The 21,073-nt window shown below is 37.9% G+C and overlaps 1 long non-coding RNA gene across 1 annotated transcript in view; it reads left to right on the forward strand.

Annotated features, from left to right (window-relative positions):
- LOC131246875 (uncharacterized) overlaps positions 1-21,073 on the forward strand; it is a 37,673-nt gene that overhangs the window by 15,557 nt on the left and 1,043 nt on the right. The window lies entirely within an intron of this gene.

A 21,073-nucleotide genomic window follows, 5' to 3' on the forward strand; every position in this document is an offset into this window, starting at 1 on the left:
ACAAGTATTACCATAAGGCCAGATATTATATGACGATCTACATCAAAAGGGCCTTCTCTAGCATCAATTTTAAATGTTAAATTCTCAGCAGAAAAATCAGAGATACATGCGAACATGGACTGAGTAATAGATTGGTATGCAAGCCCACCCCAATGTAAGATGTTATCCCATCCTACAGATTAGAGGAGTGGAATGATATTAAAAGGAGTAATATAGTTAAAATTAACAGCTCTTTCAGCAATAACCTTGCGCAAACACAAATCCCGTATATATGAGGGATCATTTTCGGATGACCGAAGATGGCGCCAAGTTATTGGAATATATCTAGAAGAAGATGGAACACGGGCTATTTTCTTTTTCCCTCTATTATCCATTGGCAATAAGAAATTTAAAGAACTACGGAGATGCAAAAGATGAGAAATGGGTTTTCTCAAAATCATAAAATTGAGAAGAAAACCCCAAATAACTAAACAAAGCTTGAAATCAAGCACTCTAATGATGAGATTGAAGCAAATGGACCATGAATCTACAAGCAAGACTGATAAAATGCACTAACCTTGACGAATCACACTGTAGGGTTCGACTAGTCGTGCCACGGCTTGTTGAAGAGTAAGATAGAAATAAGGAAGATGAAGATTTTCCCTAAATAAAAGAATATAGCGCGCTCCATGACCGGTCTTGAGCTGTCCTCAATCGGTCGTACCAAGACCGGTCGTGTACCACCACGACTAGTCGAGTATCAATAAAAATATGTATTTTCCATAAAAATTTGAAATTTAACTAAATAATTTATCAAATATATATACACTATGATACATATATGCATGAATAATCAATTTTGAATGCACATACCAAGATTAAATTTTAATTTATTAAACCTGCTTTTATCGAGCGGTTTAGTGAAAATGTTAACAAGTTGAGTCTCAGTCGGAATGTATTCTAAAGAGATTATTTTTTCTTCCACTAATTCATGAATATAATGATACCTAATATCAATGTGCTTGGTACGTGAATGCTGGATTGGATTTTTTAAAATATTTATCGCACTAGAATTATCACAATATAGAACCATTGAATCCTGTGCAATTCCATAATCACTTAACATACGTTTCATCCAAAAAAGCTGAGTACAAGCATTTCCCATGGCAATGTATTCAGCTTCAGCCGTAGACAGTGATATAGAACTTTGCTTCTTGCTTAACCAAGAAACTAAATAATTTTTGATATAAAAACAACCACCACTGGTTGATTTCCTATCGTCGATATTTCCAGCCCAGTCAGCAACAGTGTACCCTGCCAACTGAACACTAGTATCATATGGATACCAGAGACCCAAATTAACTGAACTTGTGACATATCGCATAATCTGCTTAACAGCAGTTAACTGAGACTCTTTAGGATCAGACTGATATCTAGCGCAAATACCAACACTTAAAGCAATATCTGGTCTACTAGTAGTTAAATAAAGTAAACTGCCAATCATACTATGATATAACTTAAGATCAACATTTTCACTTGTAGAATCCTTTGAGAGTCTTAAGATTGTACTCATAGGAGTATCAAAATTTTTACCATTCTCAAATCTGAACTTTTTGATTAAGTTCAGAGCATATTTAGTTTGAGAAATAAAAATACCATCAGGTTGTTGTTTTACTTGCAACCTAAGGAAATAGTTCAATTTCCCAACCATGCTTATTTCGAACTTAGATTTCATTAAATTTGTAATCTCAACAGTCATGTTAGAATAGGTAGATCCATAAATAATATTATCAACATAGATTTGAACCATTAAGATATCATCGTTATGTTTCTTAACAAACAAAGTTTTATCAACACTTCCCATATGAAAGTTATGACTTAGTAAAAACTTAGTCAATTTTTCATACCATGCCCTAGAAGTTTATTTTAAACCATAGAGAGCCTTTTTTAGGCAATAGACATGATCAACACTCTTAGGGTCTTCAAAACCCATTGGTTGTTCAACATACACTTCTTCATGCAGATCGCCATTTAAGAAGGCACTCTTTACAACCATTTGATAAATTTTAAATTTTCTAAAACAAGCAATGGATATGAGTAGTCTGATTGATTCAAGATGAGCTACTAGGGCAAAGGTTTCATCATAATCAATTCCTTCAATTTGAGTGTACCCTTGTACAACCAGTCTAGCCTTGTTTCGAATTATATTACCAAGTTCCTCAGACTTATTTTTAAAAATCCACTTAGTACCAATAATATGTTTATCTTTAGATCTAGGAACAAGGTACCAAACATCATTTCTCACAAATTGGCTAAGCTCCTTTTGCATCGCAACTATCTAGTTTTCGTTAGCAAGAGCTTCTTTTACGTTAGCCGGTTCTATCTTGGATGTGAAACATACATAATTACATATGTCTTCAAGTTGTCTACGAGTGCGCACACTAGTGAGAGGGTTTTCAAGAATCTGATGGTTGGATGATCTTTAAAAGTCCTCAATTCAGAATCAGTTTGATATGATGAAGTATCTGGTTTTTCAATTAAAAGAACTTCATCATTATCAGAACATGGGGCAGGTGTATTCAAGTGATCGTCTATGACCACATTTATATATTCTTGAATAACACCGGTCCTTTTGTTCAGTACTCGATATGCGTGACTATTTAAAGAATATCCTAAAAAGATCCATTCATCACTTTTAGTATCAAACTTTCCCAGATTTTCACGATCACATAGAATATAACACTTGCTATCGAAAACTCGAAAGTATTTGACAGTAGGCTTCTTATCGAACCATATTTCATAAGCCATTTTATTATTATATTTACTCATATAAACCCGGTTAATTATATAACAGGCAGTATTAATAGCTTCAGCCCAAAGATTTTTAGATAGCTTCATATTATTCAACATTACATTAGCCATTTCTTGAAGCACTCTATTTTTCCTTTCTACAATTCTATTTTGTTAAGGAGTTTTGGGTGCAGAGAATTCATGTGATATTCCTTGATCGCTATAGAATTTCTCAAAACTGCTATTCTCAAATTCAGATCCATGATCACCATGGATCTTAAAGACTTGAGAACATTTTTCCGTTTGAATCCATTTGAGAACTCTTTTTATGTCATCAAGGGTTCTGACTTATATTTTAAGAAAGCTACCCAAGTGAATCTGGTAAAATTGTCCACTGTTACCAAAATGTATTTTTTACCACCTCGACTTTCTGTCCTGGTAGGCCCTATAAGATCCATATGGAAAAGCTCGAGTGGTCTTGATGTGGCATTGGAGTTCACCTTCTTGTGAGAGCTCCTTAATTGCTTGCCTATTTGGCATTCGCCATATATTTTGTCTATCTTTTGTAATTTAGGTAGACCACTTATTTGTTCTCTTTTACTCAGTTTATATAAATTACGGTAGTGTACATGTCCAAGATGTTTATGCCACAAATCAGTCTCATCGGTATGGACCATGTAACATGTTTGACTAGATGAGCTGGATTTACTAACAATATAGCAGTTTTCAGAAGTTCTGCGACTAGTTAATATTATTGAACCCTTATTATTTAGAATTTCACAACCTTGGTTAGAAAATCTTACACTATGACTGTTATCGCATATTTGAGATATGCTTAATAAATTGTGTTTCAACCCTTCAACGTATAAAACACTTTTATACAAAGGGAGGTTATAGAGTTGAATCGTACCTTGGCCAATAATCTTGCAATTGCTGCCATCGCCGAATGTGACTGAACCATCAGTCATGTCTTTGAGATCGGTGAATAAACCTTTATCACCGGTCATATGCCTTGAACATCCACTATCTAGGTACCACTTTGAATGGCTTGTAGCTTTGAAAGTAGTGTGGGCAACCAAGCTGGTAACCTTAGGAACCCATTTTATAACTATTTTGGGTTTACGAGTATAGTGGGTCTTCTTTTGATTATAGTTATTATTAGAGTGACCCACTGAGTTAGATTTTAAGAGCTCCTTAAGAAGATCAACCATTTTCTCTGCTAAAGGGTTTCGATTCTGATTTTTATAGTTGATATAGATGTTTTTAGGTTTTTGAAAAGTTTTAGAATTTTTTAAAAAATTTTGATTACTTTTCCCTTTTGAGTTCAAAGTTTCTCCTCTCACAAACTTGGGAGGAGTGTTCTTCTGTTTAGGAGGAATATTCTTATACTAGCCCAACCGGATCGGTCACCACATTTTCTTGATCCGGATAAAAGTTTTTCTAACTTTGGATCACCTTGGTCATATCTCCATGTATCCTTTGAACACAAAAGAGAAGAGACTTCAAGTTTAAGTTTTTCATTTTCAGATTTCAGATTTTTAACCTGGAAGGTTTTGAATTCCAAATTGCATTTGCGTTTTTCAAAACAATTTGAAATATGGGATTTTTCTAAAATAAGAGACTCAAAATTTTCTTTAAGCTTTGAAAATTATTCTTTTTGAAGTTTAAGTTTCACAACAATTTTACAACTTTCCTTTTATAGGGCATTATAAGCATCTTGAAGATCATCTTCATTTTCACATTCACTGTTCAGATTTTCTTCACTTGTTGAATCATTATCTAAAAATGTGAATTTGGCTAGAGTCATAAGGGCTTTAACTTCACTGCCCGCCTCGGTTTCAGAATCTTCTGAATCAGAAGAGGCTTCAGAATCGGAGGATTCATCCCAAGTAGCCAACATACTCTTCTTTCTAGGTTTGTCCTTTTTAGGACACTTGTTTGCTAAATGCCCATATTCTTGGCAGTTGTAACATTGACTATCTTTTAAAGATTTCCAAGTCTTAGATTTAGATTTAGATCTTTTCTTATCATTTACTTTTTGAAAATCAACCCTCTTTTTACTTTTAAAAATTTTGTAAAACTTTTTTACTAAAAGGGCCATATCGTCTTCAGAATTTTCTAAATTAGAATTGCTTTCTTGAGAAACATTTTTAGAAGACTTAAGGGTAATAATTTTCCTTTAGGAGCTTTAAAATTTAACTCATAGGTTTGTAAAGACCCAACTAATTCTTCTACCCTCATAGTATCCGTATCACGTAGTTCTTGGATCGCAGTTACCTTAGAATTAAACCGTTCAGGAAGTGAGCGTAATATTTTTACACACACTTTACTTTCTGGGATTTTATCTTTAAGATCCCACATAGAGTTCACAATGTCATTTAATCTAGTGTAGAAGTCCATAAACATTTCATTTTCTTCCATTTGTATTTCCTCAAATTTGGTTGTGAGGATTTGGACTTCAGATTTCTTGACAATTAATGTAACCTTGTGTGTCATTTCTAAAATATCCCAAGCTTGCTTTACAGAATCATAGGATATAATTCTTTTGAATTCATCCGGTGATAGTGTGCATGTGATTGCATTTAATGCTTTTGCATTTGCACTACTCTCAGTTTTCTGAAGTGTGGTCCATGAGAAATAAGGTTTTACTCTCATTGATTTTGAACCATTGATCCCAGTTACTTCAGTGGTAGGAGGGGTCCATTCATTCACTGTGGCTAGCCACACACTTTCATCCATGGATTTAAGGAAGATCCCCATCCTAGCTTTCCAATAGGCATAATTGGTGCCATTAAAAGGTGGAGGCCTAGTGACTGAAAGGCTATTAAAATTTGACATCTTATATATAGCTTAGATCGGTTAGCTTAGGAAATAAATCCAAATAACAAGAATTAAAATGAGCTATTAGGCTCTAATACCATTTAAAATGGCCAAGCTATACATCCTAGAGGGAGGGGGCGGGGGGTGAATAGGACAATGCCAAATTTAAACAATAATAGCGGAATAGAAATGAATAAAAGATATCACTATTAATAAATCACTATATTGGAATGTAAAGCAACCTCAAAAAGAGAGATTGATATTAATATTGTTCTAAGGACAACCTTACACCATAAAAACCGAAGGTTTATGGCAGGACAACCTTATTTCTAGAACAAGTTGAATATCAAAAACTCAAACAGAAAGGAAACAAATGAAATAGTAAGAAATAAATTCTAAACTATTACAACATTCCCCACAATGCTTGAAATGTATTATTACAACATTCACATTCACATATACATCTCACAAATCTGAATGATCAAAGATAGAAAATATAAATCACACATCCACAAAACACAAAGAGTTATAGTGGTTTGCCTGTGTGTACACCAACTGTTAAAAAACAGCCACACAGATTGCTACTCCACTCCTAATATCCTCACACAGGGGATATTAGCGTTCACTATCAAAATAGGTTTTCATAAGTCACACAAAACCTTCATAATTGTGTCTTTTTAGAAAAGGGCTTACACAATTCAAAAACCCTCATTTCTAGCTCTCCTCAGATAACCAATACAATGAGATTTTTCTGTCTTAATCTCAAATAAAACCAAAATGGAAATTTCCATAAATGTAAAATACCTGGATTTCTCCTTTTGTTGCAACCTGGAAGAACCAATCAGAGTAGAAGATCGAATGTAGAAGTTCAAAGTTCAATACTCACTTTAAAATTGTTCTAGGTTCTAATTAATTTTAAATTAAACCATTTATGCTAGCTATATTTGATTTTAATTCCAAGAAGAAGGAATATCACAATTCTTCTTTTCAATTAAGATTATAATGTAGAAATAAAATCAAATAAATAAAGATAACAAAAGAGAATATAAATTATGTACAAAGTAGCTTAAAATGAACACAAACTTATCTCAGAGTGATCCCTTAATTTTACTTGAATTGAGTAATCAATCTCTGAAATTTGTGCTCTATTTATAGTTGCAAAAATTTGGCTACAACTGGTCCTGAGGACACTACGACTAGTCATAGGAGAAATAAATTTTTGAATTTTTGAGCGTGTTTGGATAAAAAATTTCTACGACTGCTCGTAGGGTGTCTATGACTGGTCGTAGGCCCTCTACGACTGATCGTAGCATACCCACGTTGTAGGACTCAAAGATTGGTTGCTATAGTTTGAGTCATAGAACCAGGACTGGTCGTAGGACGAGTCGACACTGTTCACACGACCAGTTGAACAAAGTCCAGGACTGGTCATGGACAAACAGAAAATTCTGAAAAATTGCAACCAACTTAGGACTGGTCTTGGAATTTCTTGGACTGGTCGAGGCAGTGCTAAGACTAGTCGAACAAGGTTCAGGACTAGTCTTAAAACAGTCCAATTCCATGTACAATGATTCAATTGAATTATGTATTCAAAATAACCTACCCTAAGGACAATCTAAGGTCAATCATACCTTGAAAGTGAGGTATGAACATCGAGACTTCATATCTTTAAATGATAGATGACCTTTGAAGATTGTAACGCTTGAGATCTTTGAACTTGATGTAGCACTGAACATGAGATCTTCTATAGCTTGAATAACAATTCATATTGTGTTGTACACTGACTTGAATCTTGAACAAGATCACTTTTACTATTGTAGCTTGTACTTGCATTCTACTGTAGTAGCTTGTACTTGCATTTCTTGAAGTAGTTTGAAGTAGTTCTTCATTCTTGACTTAAAGTAAAGTGCTTAGAGCATGATGTAATGTCTTGAACATTTATAACAATGAACTATGCAAGACATAGATTGAGGTTTTGGCACCACAAAATTTAACAACCAAAGGAGCATAAAACCATAGCACTTACAAATCTCCGTTGTACTTGCTTAATTGGCCTCTTGTCTTTAGAAATATTTAATCGATGCACTACTACTAATGGTTCTAGGCCCGACATTTCAGCATTTGTCTAGGCAAATACATCTCCATTTTCTTTTAAAAGTCTCACATACTGATTGGCCTCCTGCTCTGGAAGACCGACGTTTACGAATATGATCTGGGGTTCTTCTTCTGTCCCTATATTTATTTCTCGCAAGCTATCAATCATCGGTTGCCCCCCATCTTCTATCTGCCTAGGAGCCACATCAGGATATTTAATCATTTCAACTTCCTCTTCGTCTGTCACCCCTACTGTGATTGTGTTTACTAAATATTCCCCTCCCAATCCACGAAATCCTTCCTATTTCTTCTCATCAACCCCAACAGGGATTAAAATACCTTTTCCACCATTCAAACCAGTTGGCTCTTCACAATTGAAGCCCATATTCTTCATTATTATTTTACTAGCAGAGCTGTACATTTCCAGATCTTCAGGCGTCAACCATGCAGATTTCATCTTTTTATCCCCCCATACTTCTATCTCCCCCTCTGACGTTACATAGAAGTTGATAGGTTCAAGATTCTTATAATTGGATTCAACATGAAATCTTTTAGGCATAACTGGGAATGGTTTCTTCCTTTCAACTTGTGGTAGAGGCATCGTATAATTTACCTGCAAAACTTCTAACTGCTCGGGCGATAATAATGTCAACAAGGGCTATCCTGGCTATCTCAAATGTTTGGTACAAAATAGAATTTCTGTTTCACCTTTTCTTTCTCTGACATTGCTATATTTACAATTCTATCTTGTGTTATGATAGCGCTATCTTTCATCATTCCATTGTCATTGCTTCTCTCATTATTTCCTGTGGTGAATTCGTCATAATAACCGGCATCAACGAAGAATGATTCTGGCTTTGTATATGGCTTTGCATCAGCCATCACTTTACACTGGATGTCATCTTTACAATACTTGAAACAATGGTGAAGGGTTGACGACACGATGCCATATTGATGCATCCAGGGTCTTCCTAAAAGGAGATTATATGTTGTTGCTGCATCAATAACATGACAAACAACATCTGTTATCAGTCCCCCGATTTCCAGTATCAACGTAATTTTGTTGAACGCTCTTTGTCCATCTTGGTTAAACCCTTGTATCATCATCCCACTTGGACATAGATGGGAGCGGCGATATCCGAGTTCACTTAACATCATCAGTGGCAACAAATTCACCACAGACCCATTATCTAACATTATCCATTTTATTTGTTTACTACCAATGTGGCCTTCAAACATCAGCGGTCTATTATGATCTTCACCACAAATTAAGTCCTCATCAGAGAAAGAAACGTTTGGCATACAATTGTTTCGCTCATCATGTTCCATCTCTATAAGCAATGTTCTCCTGACATTATTATCTAATAGGGCCTATATAAGACTATTTTTGGAATCTTCCGACAATCACAACAAATCAGATATGCTTAGCCGAGCTGGTATGCCTTTTAAATGACTAACCACATCGTAAGTCACCCCTTCTACCTTATCCTTCCCTTTTTCTCTAATACCGTCATGGACTTCTTCATGTATCTCTTTCCTTATTACCTCTTTGTTCTGTCTGTAAGGACTTTTTACCTTTTTTCGGAACGTAATATGACCATCGCATCTTTACCCGTTTGTTTTAGAGGATAATGGTCACCCATTTTTCTATTATAATTTGAATGTATATATTCCCGTCAGACATCATGTGCAAAGTTAGTTAATGTTTATCTGTAAATAGATTCTATTTTGGAGATGAAAGGGAGGATGTTTCCACTGAGGGCCGCCATTTCGGCGTCTTATAAGACTCCAAACAGTGATAAAATCCCCTAAGTTAATCCTTAAATCATTATTAAATAAGAGAAACATCCCCAGCAAAGTCGTCATTTTGTTTCGACCAGAAACGAAATGCATTTTAATTTGGGAGAATTTCTTATTTAACATCGATAAGGATAAAACAAAGGGAATGTTCATCAATTTCATTTATTCTGAGTTCATTACATCCTCTTAATCCGCTGATTCCAAGATATAGTCTCTTAACAAAGAAAAGAATACATGAAATCAAGCATAATCAAAATGTAGATTTCATTAGCATTCCAGCGCATATTTATTAAATCTCCAAGGAAGACAAGTTGTGCGGGTTTCCCCTATTGGGATCCCTTAGAAATATCAAAATAGCTTGATCGTCTTTTAAAAAATTCAGCATGGTAACCACTCCAAAGAGAAATTGCACAACTCATCCCAGAGTTGCGTGGCCAACAAGTTGTGGGGACCTGCGTAACTCATTTTGAGCTACACGATCAACAAGTTGCGTGAACCCACACAACTCACTATGAGCTGCATGGTCTCCCTTCTTCCCTTCTCTCTACCCCTAATACCTGTCAGAGAGACTGATCTCCTCAACATCCAATCTCTCAAATGAGAGGGTGAGGGGGTATTTATAGGCTTTCACATGTGTGAACCCTCAATTCTTGTGCTATGGGCCCCACTTCGCATCATTAGCTCCCTTTAGCCTTACAAAACTTGCGCATCTCAGCATAACTCTGGCAAGTTGTGCAGACCCGCGCAACTCAGGTGTCACGCAACTTAGATCCCGCGCAACTTGGATCCCACGCAACTTACTCTTTCTTTCCTTTATCATTTTTTTATGCCCCAACACCCATGATGAAGCAACTACTGAAAGTCAGTACGATAGAATTACTAGCACCTAAGTGCCCTGCGCAACAAGAACAAGAGAAAGAGATTTCGTCTGCTACTATCGTCTATTGGGGCATCCGACTGAAAATTTTTATACGTTGAAATGCATAATATAAAGGACAATAGACAGGGGTGAAATGGTGGTAGGGAAAGAAAAGTAGAGAGATGCGAAGGCAGCGATGAATGTACTGATGATCCGGGAAAAGGCTCAAGAAAGAACAGGGATAGAAGATTGTAGAACGGCAAGAAAGGTAGCGGTGATTACACTATGGTCGGGGACGAAAACAGTAAGCCCCACGAAATAGAAAACAGGGTTTACAAGAAAATAAATCACTGAAGGTCAACACAAGGATGATAAGAAAGGAGAGAAGAATGAGATAACAAAAGTAACTTACGATGTGGTAAGTCACCTGAAAGGTATACCGACTCAATTAAGCGTTTATGATGCACTTACATTGTCTGAGGAATTTTGACAAAGTTTGGTTCAAGCACTATCTGATCATGATGTTAGAGAAACATTACTTGCGGAATTGAAAAGCAAAGAATGCAAAGAACAAAAACACTACACGCTAGTCACCTCCTTCTTTGATGACGATTTAGTTTGTGATAAAGACACAATAAGCCACTAATTATAGAAGGCCACATTTGTGGTAAGAAAGTTAAACAGATTATGCTTGACAATGGGTCCACAGTGAATCTGTTACCACTCACAATGTTGAGTAAATTGGATTATCATCATTTTGATCTGCGCCCTAGTGGAATGATGATACATGGCTTCAATCAGGATCGACAACGTGCACTCGGTAAAATTACAGTAACATTGGAAATAGGGGAGCTGACTACTAATGTCATTCGTGACATCATAAATGCCGTGATGACATACAATCTTCTCTTGGGAAGGCCGTGGATACATAAATACAGTATTGTGCCTTCTGCGCTACATCAATGTTTCAAATACTATAAAGACATGATACAGTATAAAGTAATGGCCGATGCAAGACCTTATATAGAAGCTGAAACCTTCTTTGCGGATGTCAGTTATTACAAATAATTCACTAAAGAAAAAGAGAGAAAGAGTGATGGAAGCAAAGCCCTAGGGAACATTCAAATAAAGGTAATGAAAGAAGAAGTAGAAAAGGCAGAATCATCCAGAATTGTGGAGACAAAGAAGAGATTTTATTTTGTGCCGGAGCATCTGAGGCAACCAGGGCAGCCACCACTAACTTTACTATCGCCTGAACAGTTAAAAATCTTATAGTCCAATTATACAGTGCCATTGCCATACACTGAAAGAAACAAGCCATTCTCAGCTATTTTGAAAAGATTTCAGGTCAGGACTAGCATCAAATACCCGAAACTGATAGAATTCTATGCTCTAACGGAAATGAAGATAGGAGAAGAAGCTGAAAATAATGTGTATCATAGGAAGGTGACACCGCAAGACCTTAAGAAATATAGCCCGACAAGCAAAACGATCATGAAAAGTATGGGTTTTGATTACGAAGAACCCGCTGGCCTAAATAACGGGAAAGGGATCCAGATTCCTATTAGGGTTGGTCAGGAAGGGTGAGGAAATTTTCAAGGATTGGGGGCGGAATCATCAGTGAACATGGTCATAGTTGAACAATTATCAGAGACAGATTCTAAAGTAGTTGAGAATCCTGAAATAGCTCTAAAGAAAATGGAAGACGGGGGGACAACCAACGATAGGCAGCTTGTGGGAAATAAATCTGAGAACAGAAGAAGAGCTGAGGAACACATTCATCAGCACCGGCCTACCTGAGCAAGAAGCCAAAAAATATATCAAACTTTCTCAAAGAAAATAGAGACGTCTTCACTTGGACATATGTAGAGATGTCAGGTTTGGAACCATTAGTAGCAATGCATCGGTTGAATATTTATAAAGAGAAAAGGCCTGTTAAAAAGGCACAATGGCAATTTCACTGGACTTGGTTCCCCTGATAGAAGAAGTGAACAAGCTGATAAAAGTTGGGTTTACAAGGGAGGTCAAATATCAAAAGTGGATATTGAACATTGTCCCATTAAAGAAGAAAAATGGACAAGGCAGGGTGTGCATTGACTTCAGGGATCTAAATGAAGCTTACCCGAAAGATGATTTTCTTCTCTCAATAACCGAACTGTTGATTGATAGTATGACTCAGTATGTTGTCATATCCTTTATGGATAGTTATGCAGGCTATAATTAGATTAGAATGACACCTGAAGATGAAGAAGCAACAATGTTTAAAACTTCGCTCAGAATTTACTGTTATAAGGTCATGCCATTTGGTCTCAAAAATGCTGGAGCGACGTATCAGAGGGCAATGTAGAATATCTTTCAAGACATGATGCAGAAACATGTTGAGTGTTATGTAGATGATTTGGTGGTCCGGTCAGGTAATCATCAGGAACATCGCGAACATTTAGCATCAGTCTTCCATCGACTCAGGAAGAAGTAGTTAAAAATGAATCCAGCTAAATGTGCATTTGGGGTGTCATCAGGAAAATTCCTTGGTTTTGCTATCAGGCGTAGGGGTATCGAAATCGATTCAGGAAAGGTTAAAGCCATTCAAGATATGCCACCTCCAAAGACATTGAAGGAATTGAAAAGTTTGTAAGGAAAGCTGGCGTATATTCACCATTTCATTTCAAATTTGGCAGGGAGATGTCAACCATTTTCTCATCTAATGAAGAAAGGAACAGAGTTTTTATGAGATAAATCCTGTCGGAATGCGTTCAATTCGATAAGGGAATTATTGAAACATCTGCCAATATTAACAGCCCCTATAAAAGGGAAGCCGCTCATTTTATACATATCTGCACCCGAGAATTCGTTAGGAGCATTGTTAGCATAGGTGAATGAATCTTAGAAAGAAACAGCTCATTATTATCTAAGCAGAACTCCGATGGGCGGAAAATGCAATTATTCCCCGATTGAAAATGAATGTTTGGCGCTGATATTTGCGGTACAAAAGTTGAGGCATTATTGTCTCTCTCATGACATAACTTTAATCTCAAGAGCAAATCCAATAAAGTTTTTAATGACAAGACCGATGTTATCAAGGAGACTGGTTAAATGGATGCTACTACTTTCAGAATATATAATCACGTATGAGCCGGCAAAAGCAGTAAAGGGGCAAGCTGTGGCAAATTTTCTGGCAGAGCATCCTGCAATAGAGAGAGAGACCATTAGTGATGAATTTCCCAATGAACAGGTTATGTTGGCCGAGTCACAAAGTCCTAAAAGATAAAAACATTGCATATCTTTGGGGATTCTAAATTGATCATAAATCAATTGATGACTGAATTCGAGATAAGAAAGCAAGAGCTCTTACCATACTATCAAAAAGCATAGCAGTTATTGGAGCAGTTCTACCATGTTGAAATCAAACATGTACTGCAATCTGAAAATGCAAAAGTCGATGCTTTGGCTAGCCTGGCAGCGGCTGTCCTGCCCAAACTGAAGTCCTCTCCAGGTAACTATAGAAGAAATAAGATTTTTACCCTCTTGGGAGGTAATTGATGAAATTATTGAGGCGCTTCCTATATCGTGTTTGGAGGTAACGATAGATGATTGGTGTCAACCTTTCATAGATTACCTTAAATATGATATCTTGGCAGAAGACCCAGTGCAAAGACAATAAATTAGGCAAAGATCGAGTAGATTCATCATATGTAGTGAAGTGTTATATAGAAAATGTTACAACGGGATGCCGCTACGTTGCTTAGATGAACAAGAAGCAGGCCAGATGTTGTGTGAAGCGCACTCTAGAGAATGTGGGGCCACATCAAGTTGGCCAAAATTTATTTCATCGGATACATCGAATGGGGTATTATTGGCCTACCATATTCAAAGATGTGATAGATTATGCAAAGTAGTGTCACGAATGTCAAATTCATGGAGATGTTATACACATTCCTCTAGAAGACCTGCATCAGTCAATCACCTCTTGACCTTTATTTGCCTGGAAACTTGACGTTATTGGTCCTATAAATCTTCCTTCATCCAAAGGAAAATAGTATATTCTAGTAGTGACAGATTACTTCTCTAAATACACAGAGGCGATCGCGTTGCGCAATGTCAAGGAGAAAGATGTGGTAAACTTCATTCGACACGCAATAATATACTGCCATGGTATCCCAAAGAAAATTGTCATAGATAACGACACTCCTTTCAAAAATAAAGGCATAGAAAAGATGTGTTAGAAATTCAGCATTTATCATTCATTTTTGACACCTTACTATCCACCGGCTAATGGATTAGTAGAGGTGTTTAATAAAATGATAGTCAAGATACTAAAGAAAATAATGATAGGAAATAAGCGTGATTGGGATGAAAGGTTGCAAGAAGCATTGTGGGCATACAAAACTACCCACCGGACCGTAATAAGAGCAACATCGTATTCACTGATTTATGGTGTAGAAGTGGTCATCCCGATCGAAATACAAGTAGCATCACTAAGAGTGGTAGCACATCAATTAATTACCGATGATGAAAATGCAAAAATAAGACTAGAGGAATTGGACCTACTTGATGAGAAATGCTAGCAGCTCAGTAGCGATTGCAGTCGTATCAGGCAAGAAGAAATTTGTGAGCGCATCAAGATTACATATCAACAAGTATTACAAAAGGAAAGTGACCATCGTTATCGTTATCAAGCGAGCTTTACAAAATTTTACTAGAAATTAGTATCATCACCAAGCTGATATAATATGAACAACACATATGAATATCGTTGAATATATTAGTAGAAGTGGTGATGTATCAATCTCAATCAGAGATATATATCATTCTCATAACAATGATGGCCACCTACTATTATTATCTTTTAAGGCAGCCTAGCCAAGCCCTAAAAAATGGCCAGCTATGCATAAGACCTATCATTTTCACCATTCGGGCAATAGTGAAAAGCCAGTGGCCCTAAAAAACCAATGAAGGCCATCATATGCATACTCATGTGGGCTGCGGACAAAGCTAGCAACTGGAAGTCCTAAAAAGGCCCAAAAGTCTTCAACGATTAGTCACGCTTAACACCCATGCCTTCTGTATAGCTTTTCAACAATGTCACAGGGAACAGATAAAACTGCTCTCCCGTGAGGGGGTCCGACCATGCAGGGTAAGAAAACATAGGTTATAGTGTGAGCTCTTTGGCCATGTCCATAGATAGGCTAACCATGTGTAAGACCCCCCAGATCTCTGGCTTGATTTTAGTAGTAACTCATGAGGAAGGGCCTAAACCTACCCATCAATGGACTGGCGGCCCTAAATCTGGTACCCTAAAGGTTGCCTTGTGTGCTCGGTGAACTCTAGAGAGTTGTTGTGGCCAACCCTATGCATAAATGCAATCGAGTTCACGACCCCAGTAGCTTCATTGGGCCCTCTGATGGATCGCGGTTTATGAACTCACCAGGATGTGAGAAGTCCAGTGAACTCATAAGAGTTACAGAGACCATCACGTGAGACCCGACTCCACTACTCAAGAGTCTAAAAAACTATGTGGCCCCACTACTCAAGAGCATAAACTGTGTGATTATTTGACTAAACTAAAACTTAGTACTGCCAGCTAAGACAAGAATCATATAGGAAATCACTTACTAACAGTCATAAGAGTTGGTTAAATAAAAAGTAGAATGCATTAATTAGAATATTACATAAACACATGCATAAGTTTTTTTAGTTTTTATTTTATTTTAAAGACAATCATTTTCAAGAACATCACAAAATATTTTTATAGTTTGTAATTTAAAGAGTACTTTTTATTACAAAAGAAAAGTACTACAAAGTTTCATTTCTCACAACTCTCTTACCATGCCTAATGCTGTTAAGTGATGTTGCAAATTTTCCTAAAGATGACTTTGAGTAGCTACATGTTCCAATTTGGCATTTGAAATGATTCGAGTAGGATCTGGAATGCCAGCTAGCTTTTTCTCCAATAAAGCAATTAACTCTTAATTCTTGGCTAGTTCAGATCGCTCGACATCCACAGAATGGAGACTGGATTGTATCTTTTCCTGTACTCTCTTGATATTCAGATCTTCCTCCAAATCTTGCTTCTCCAACTAGACGATTTCTTACTTTAAAAGAGCAATGCGGTTTTGGATAGTCGTCTTATTATCAACGAAAGTCTTCAATTGCTCTCACAAGGATAACTGTTGTTGGTCATGACGAGAGATGATGGGAGTAATCTGGGAAACTTTCTCTTTGGAAGATGCTAACTGTCTCCCATACTCCAAGATTTCCGGTGGGACAACCGTAGTCTTAACTGACTTTAGAGCTACTATCGAATTATGAACTCTCAAGAGAGCATCGCACACATAAGAAACATTGACTTTGGCCATCCTTGCAGCACTATCCAAAGCAACTATAGTAACTGCTAGATCCGACCATTGATCGGGGTCTTTAAACATTTCAACAACTACTAACATGGAATTCCTAATCAATGTTAGCTTATATGCGGGGATCTTCTCAAAAGATAGCATATCTGATAAAGAAGCAATGGAACTAGAACTCGCTGTGCACTCTAAGGTAAGTTCCCTATTAAGAATGAAGAGGTAAAGTTATAACAAAACTATAAATATGAATGATAGGAGAAACCTAAACAAGGAAAGGAATATACCTTCTGTTGGCACTGGAACAATAGGAGACTGCGTTTCTCCTGTAAGAGGAGGACCATGTCTCACCATCTCGGCAAAAGAAGGAGCTCTAGCCTTAGTGCTTGAATCTATGGTAGCGGGAGTTGGTAGATTAGTTGGCTCCACTGAAAAAACAATTTCACGGGCCATTGTCCTTGGGGGCACCAAAGAGGCCAAAGAGACCCTCGGGGAAGTTACTGGTAGTAGGAGGAAAATCCACAAGGGAAGTACCCTCCATCCTAGTACTAGCAATATGAGCACCTAAAATAGAATACATAATAATATATAAGAAAAATGATGATGAAATAAAAGAAATTAAAAAAAAAAATTTCTTACTCGGCGAATATCCATATTCCCCATAGTCTAAGGGTTCGACTTCTCCTTCCTCCACCATTGGTAAAGTCCTTGCAGGAACAGTGGTATCAGAAACAGCTACAAAAGTTGAAGGAACTTGTTCTTCATTGGTAAAAACACTCTCTGCAGCAATGTCTTCTTCATCATCAATATCGACTTCTCCTTCCTCATAGTCATCATCTTCATTCTCCCCTTTAGTCTCATATTCACCGGAAGCAGTATTTTCAGATGAGGAGGTCGAGCTCTCATCCTCTGAATCTCCTTCGCTTATTTCTTCAATTACCACCTGCTTCCCTTTGGAAAGAGGAGAACGATTGTTCCCTGGCTGAAGAGCTATATTAACTAGAGCAGGGGAAGCGGAAGCAACAGTTCGTTTTTGAAGTGAAGGGGAAGAGGCTTGGGAGTGTATCTGAGACCTTGTCATCGGCGATGAGGGGTTGGGATGAACAGTCCTGGGGGCAGGAGAAGGAAGTGGCTGATCTTGAGGACTGGCTGAAGAAGGTGGCTGATCTGGAAGATCAGCAACAACTTGAATTGGAGAAGCAACTCTCGTTGTCCCCTCAACTGTCCTCTCAAGGCAGTCTTAGGGGACTCATTTAAAATATCAAATAACTCCATAGGCTACCCATCCTTCTAGAGTATTATTAGGTTTTCGTTCATGAATGGGTTCGTCTACAGATACCTTAACACAAAGATGACCAGAAAGGGGGCATGACTTGTTTCTGGTATAGAGCCTACCCCTTCTTTGATTGTACGGCCCCTGAGCCTAGTGGTGAAAGCTTTCCTTAACAGTCACCAGCAAACCTTTCCTTACCAAATAAGATTGGTGAACCCACCATCTCATGTGACTGTACGAAGTCTAAGGGGTACGATTGCAGCCTAGAATAACGAAGGAAGAATGGACTTGGCCGCCCAACAATTGCTTCTATATCATCGCCCAGTTATATGGATTAGTCCCATAACTCCGCAACCGTCTGATCACTAATCTGTAATCTTCTGGAACTGCTTGGTCGAAACTGAATTGATGAGCTAAACGACTTGGCTAATATGGTTCTCTCCAAAATTCCGTTCCTTGCCTCAGCAGAAGACTGCACGACCGGATCGATAAAAAGAAGCTCTTTCCTCTGAGGTAAGTGATCCCGTGTCTATTTTATATGTATCTATCGTATAATGATGCAAGCAAAAATGGAAATAATTGATCTTGTCATCGCAAGAGATTGCATCTTTCACCCAATCATAAGACCTCTTCGCCATAGCTCTTTTCTGAAAGAACTAGAGTGGAATTTGGGAAGGATAAATGTAAGCTTTCTCCAAAACTTCAAAAGTCCAGGGGAAGTACATGTTAGGCCAGCAAATGAAATAGTGTCATGGAGCATAGGTGGAGGTAGAGCCAACAGAGGGACATTTCACATGACAAGTGATCTCTCTAAAAGCTTTATGGATCGAAAATAGAACGGGTGGAGCAAGAGAGTACTTGAATCCTTTGGCCATAGCACCAGCAACCACAAATACTGAGGGATGGATGGCATCTACCCACTTCGAACCAGGTAAGACCACTATGCTCAGCTAATAAGCAAGGAATGCCACAAGCTCCCCATCAATATAATACTCAGGATATTCTTTTACATTTTTACGGAGACTTTCCAGTTCTTGCGAGTGATTACCATTAAACTTGAAAGGAGAAGGAAAGATGAGTGATGTAGGATATATGTATATTAAGATGTAATGAAAACTATTGATTTAAAAAGAAAGAGAAGTTATAATAGAGCCCTGCTAAAGTGCGAGAGCCATTGCATGGGATAGATCTTGTGAATCTTCGAAAACTTGGACATCTCCTTGAAAAGTTCGATATGGAGGTGAGGCGGTCAGGTGAAGAGACATAGGTTAATTCATCATTGGTGGGTAAAAATTCATTGTAGATTTTTCCAGTTATTGGGAGACCGGCAATTTGATGAATGTCCCAAAGAGTAAGTCTCATCTCGCCTCTAGGAAGATGAAAAGAATTGGTGGAAGGGCACCAATAATTGAGAAAGCCCTTTAGGATAGAAGACTCCTTGTAGAAAGGTTGCGATGTTGCCTCAATCGCAGTATAAAGGCCTATCTTGGACAAGATCTTCAAATGCTTCGTCAGAATCACCGTGACCGACTCGGTATAATAATTGTGGGGAGTCAAGAGACCCCATATTCTGAATTCCTCGGGATTCCAGATAAGTCGGCATTCAGTGAAACACTGTTGAAGCGTTTTGTATAAATGGGTTGTATACAAATTGTGAGGATCATGAGATGGAGTGAGAAATATCATATGATGAATTCTGCCCAGTTGTTACCTTGGTTTCTTCGACAGTAGAATACCTTCCAGAATTCTTGGTTCTCTGAACGACCAGGACTCTATTTAAACCAGATTCACTCCTTCCATTTGATCTCTGGGCTCACAGTTCAAGATGGAATGATGGCGATGAAGGTTCACTGGAATCACCATTATATCTTGTCTATAAGGTTATCAAATTTCATGATACCCTCAATTGCTCAGACGGATTCCCAAGAATTTGGCAATTTCTACCTGTTATGTTCCTCGATCTTCTCCTTGAACTCTTGAGCCTTGTTTCATCGAGTCTTCTTTGAGCGAGAAGGGGACAGAGTGTCTTCCCTAGTAGGGGGTTTCTGGTATATGGTTTGAAGATGAGCTATTGATTTTAGCCATTCCGACCAATTATATTCGTGACCGTGTTTGGGAGGCCTTTCGAGGTCACCCATAGAAATGGCTCTGTGAATTGGGGATAATAGTGTATTGATATGGTTGGTGAAGTCAAATGTAGGAAGTATTGTCTCTTTAATATAGGCGGGACGCTTGCTAGTCATTTTATGCATAGGTTGGGGCGGAGATGAAGGAGACTGTCTGCTTTTAGAAGGTAATGGGTTAGGTAATTCTCGATGAGACGGATGATCAGTGGGGGGATTGATAGAAATGAAGGTCCTTTTCGTGCCAGTCATAGTGGGAAGGTTCAAGTCCTAAAGAACTAGGTGGAGGAAAAAGATTTGAGTGGGAAATATACTAAAGTTTAGAAAATTGGCTAAGTCTAGAAAATCGACTAAGGAGTCGGTTGCGCGGGTCGCGCAACTGAAAGTCATAGCGCAAACATGCGCAATGGTTTTTTTCCTTGCGAGAATGGAAGTCCGTTGCACGGGTTGCGTAACCAAAACTCATTACGCAGGGAGGAAAAAGTAGGACAAAGCTTCGCTGAAGAGAATGGAAAGTGAGGAAATGAACTGGGGATCACTATTTGTAGAGGGCCGAGCCGAGTACGGTACTCGGTTGCCCATTGCGCGGGTCGCACAACCACTTCATTAATTAAGAAGTTTGAGCACGTTAATCCTAATTCTTTGATTCAAAATGAACAAAGAACGGATCAAGTGGGCATCTGTTGGAGCACAAAAAAAAGAGAGAGAGAGGAAAGAAGATTGAAGAGGTCACGATTTGAGGAGAAATGAAGAAGAAAGAAAAATATGAAAAGACACAATAAATTGGTTGCGCGGGTCACTGAGTGAACTGTATGTGATGAGTTGGTTGCACAGGTCACGGAGTGAACTTTTTATGATGAGGTGGTTGCGTAGGTCACGGAGTGAACTTTATATGATGAGTTGGTTGCGTAGGTCATGGAGTGAACTTTATGCAAAGAGTTGGTTGCACGGGTCACGTAAAACAACTTAGCATGTTGCGCAAGTCGCG

Source organism: Magnolia sinica, chromosome 1 (genome assembly GCF_029962835.1).
Source record: "Magnolia sinica isolate HGM2019 chromosome 1, MsV1, whole genome shotgun sequence".
Lineage (NCBI taxonomy): Eukaryota > Viridiplantae > Streptophyta > Magnoliopsida > Magnoliales > Magnoliaceae > Magnolia > Magnolia sinica.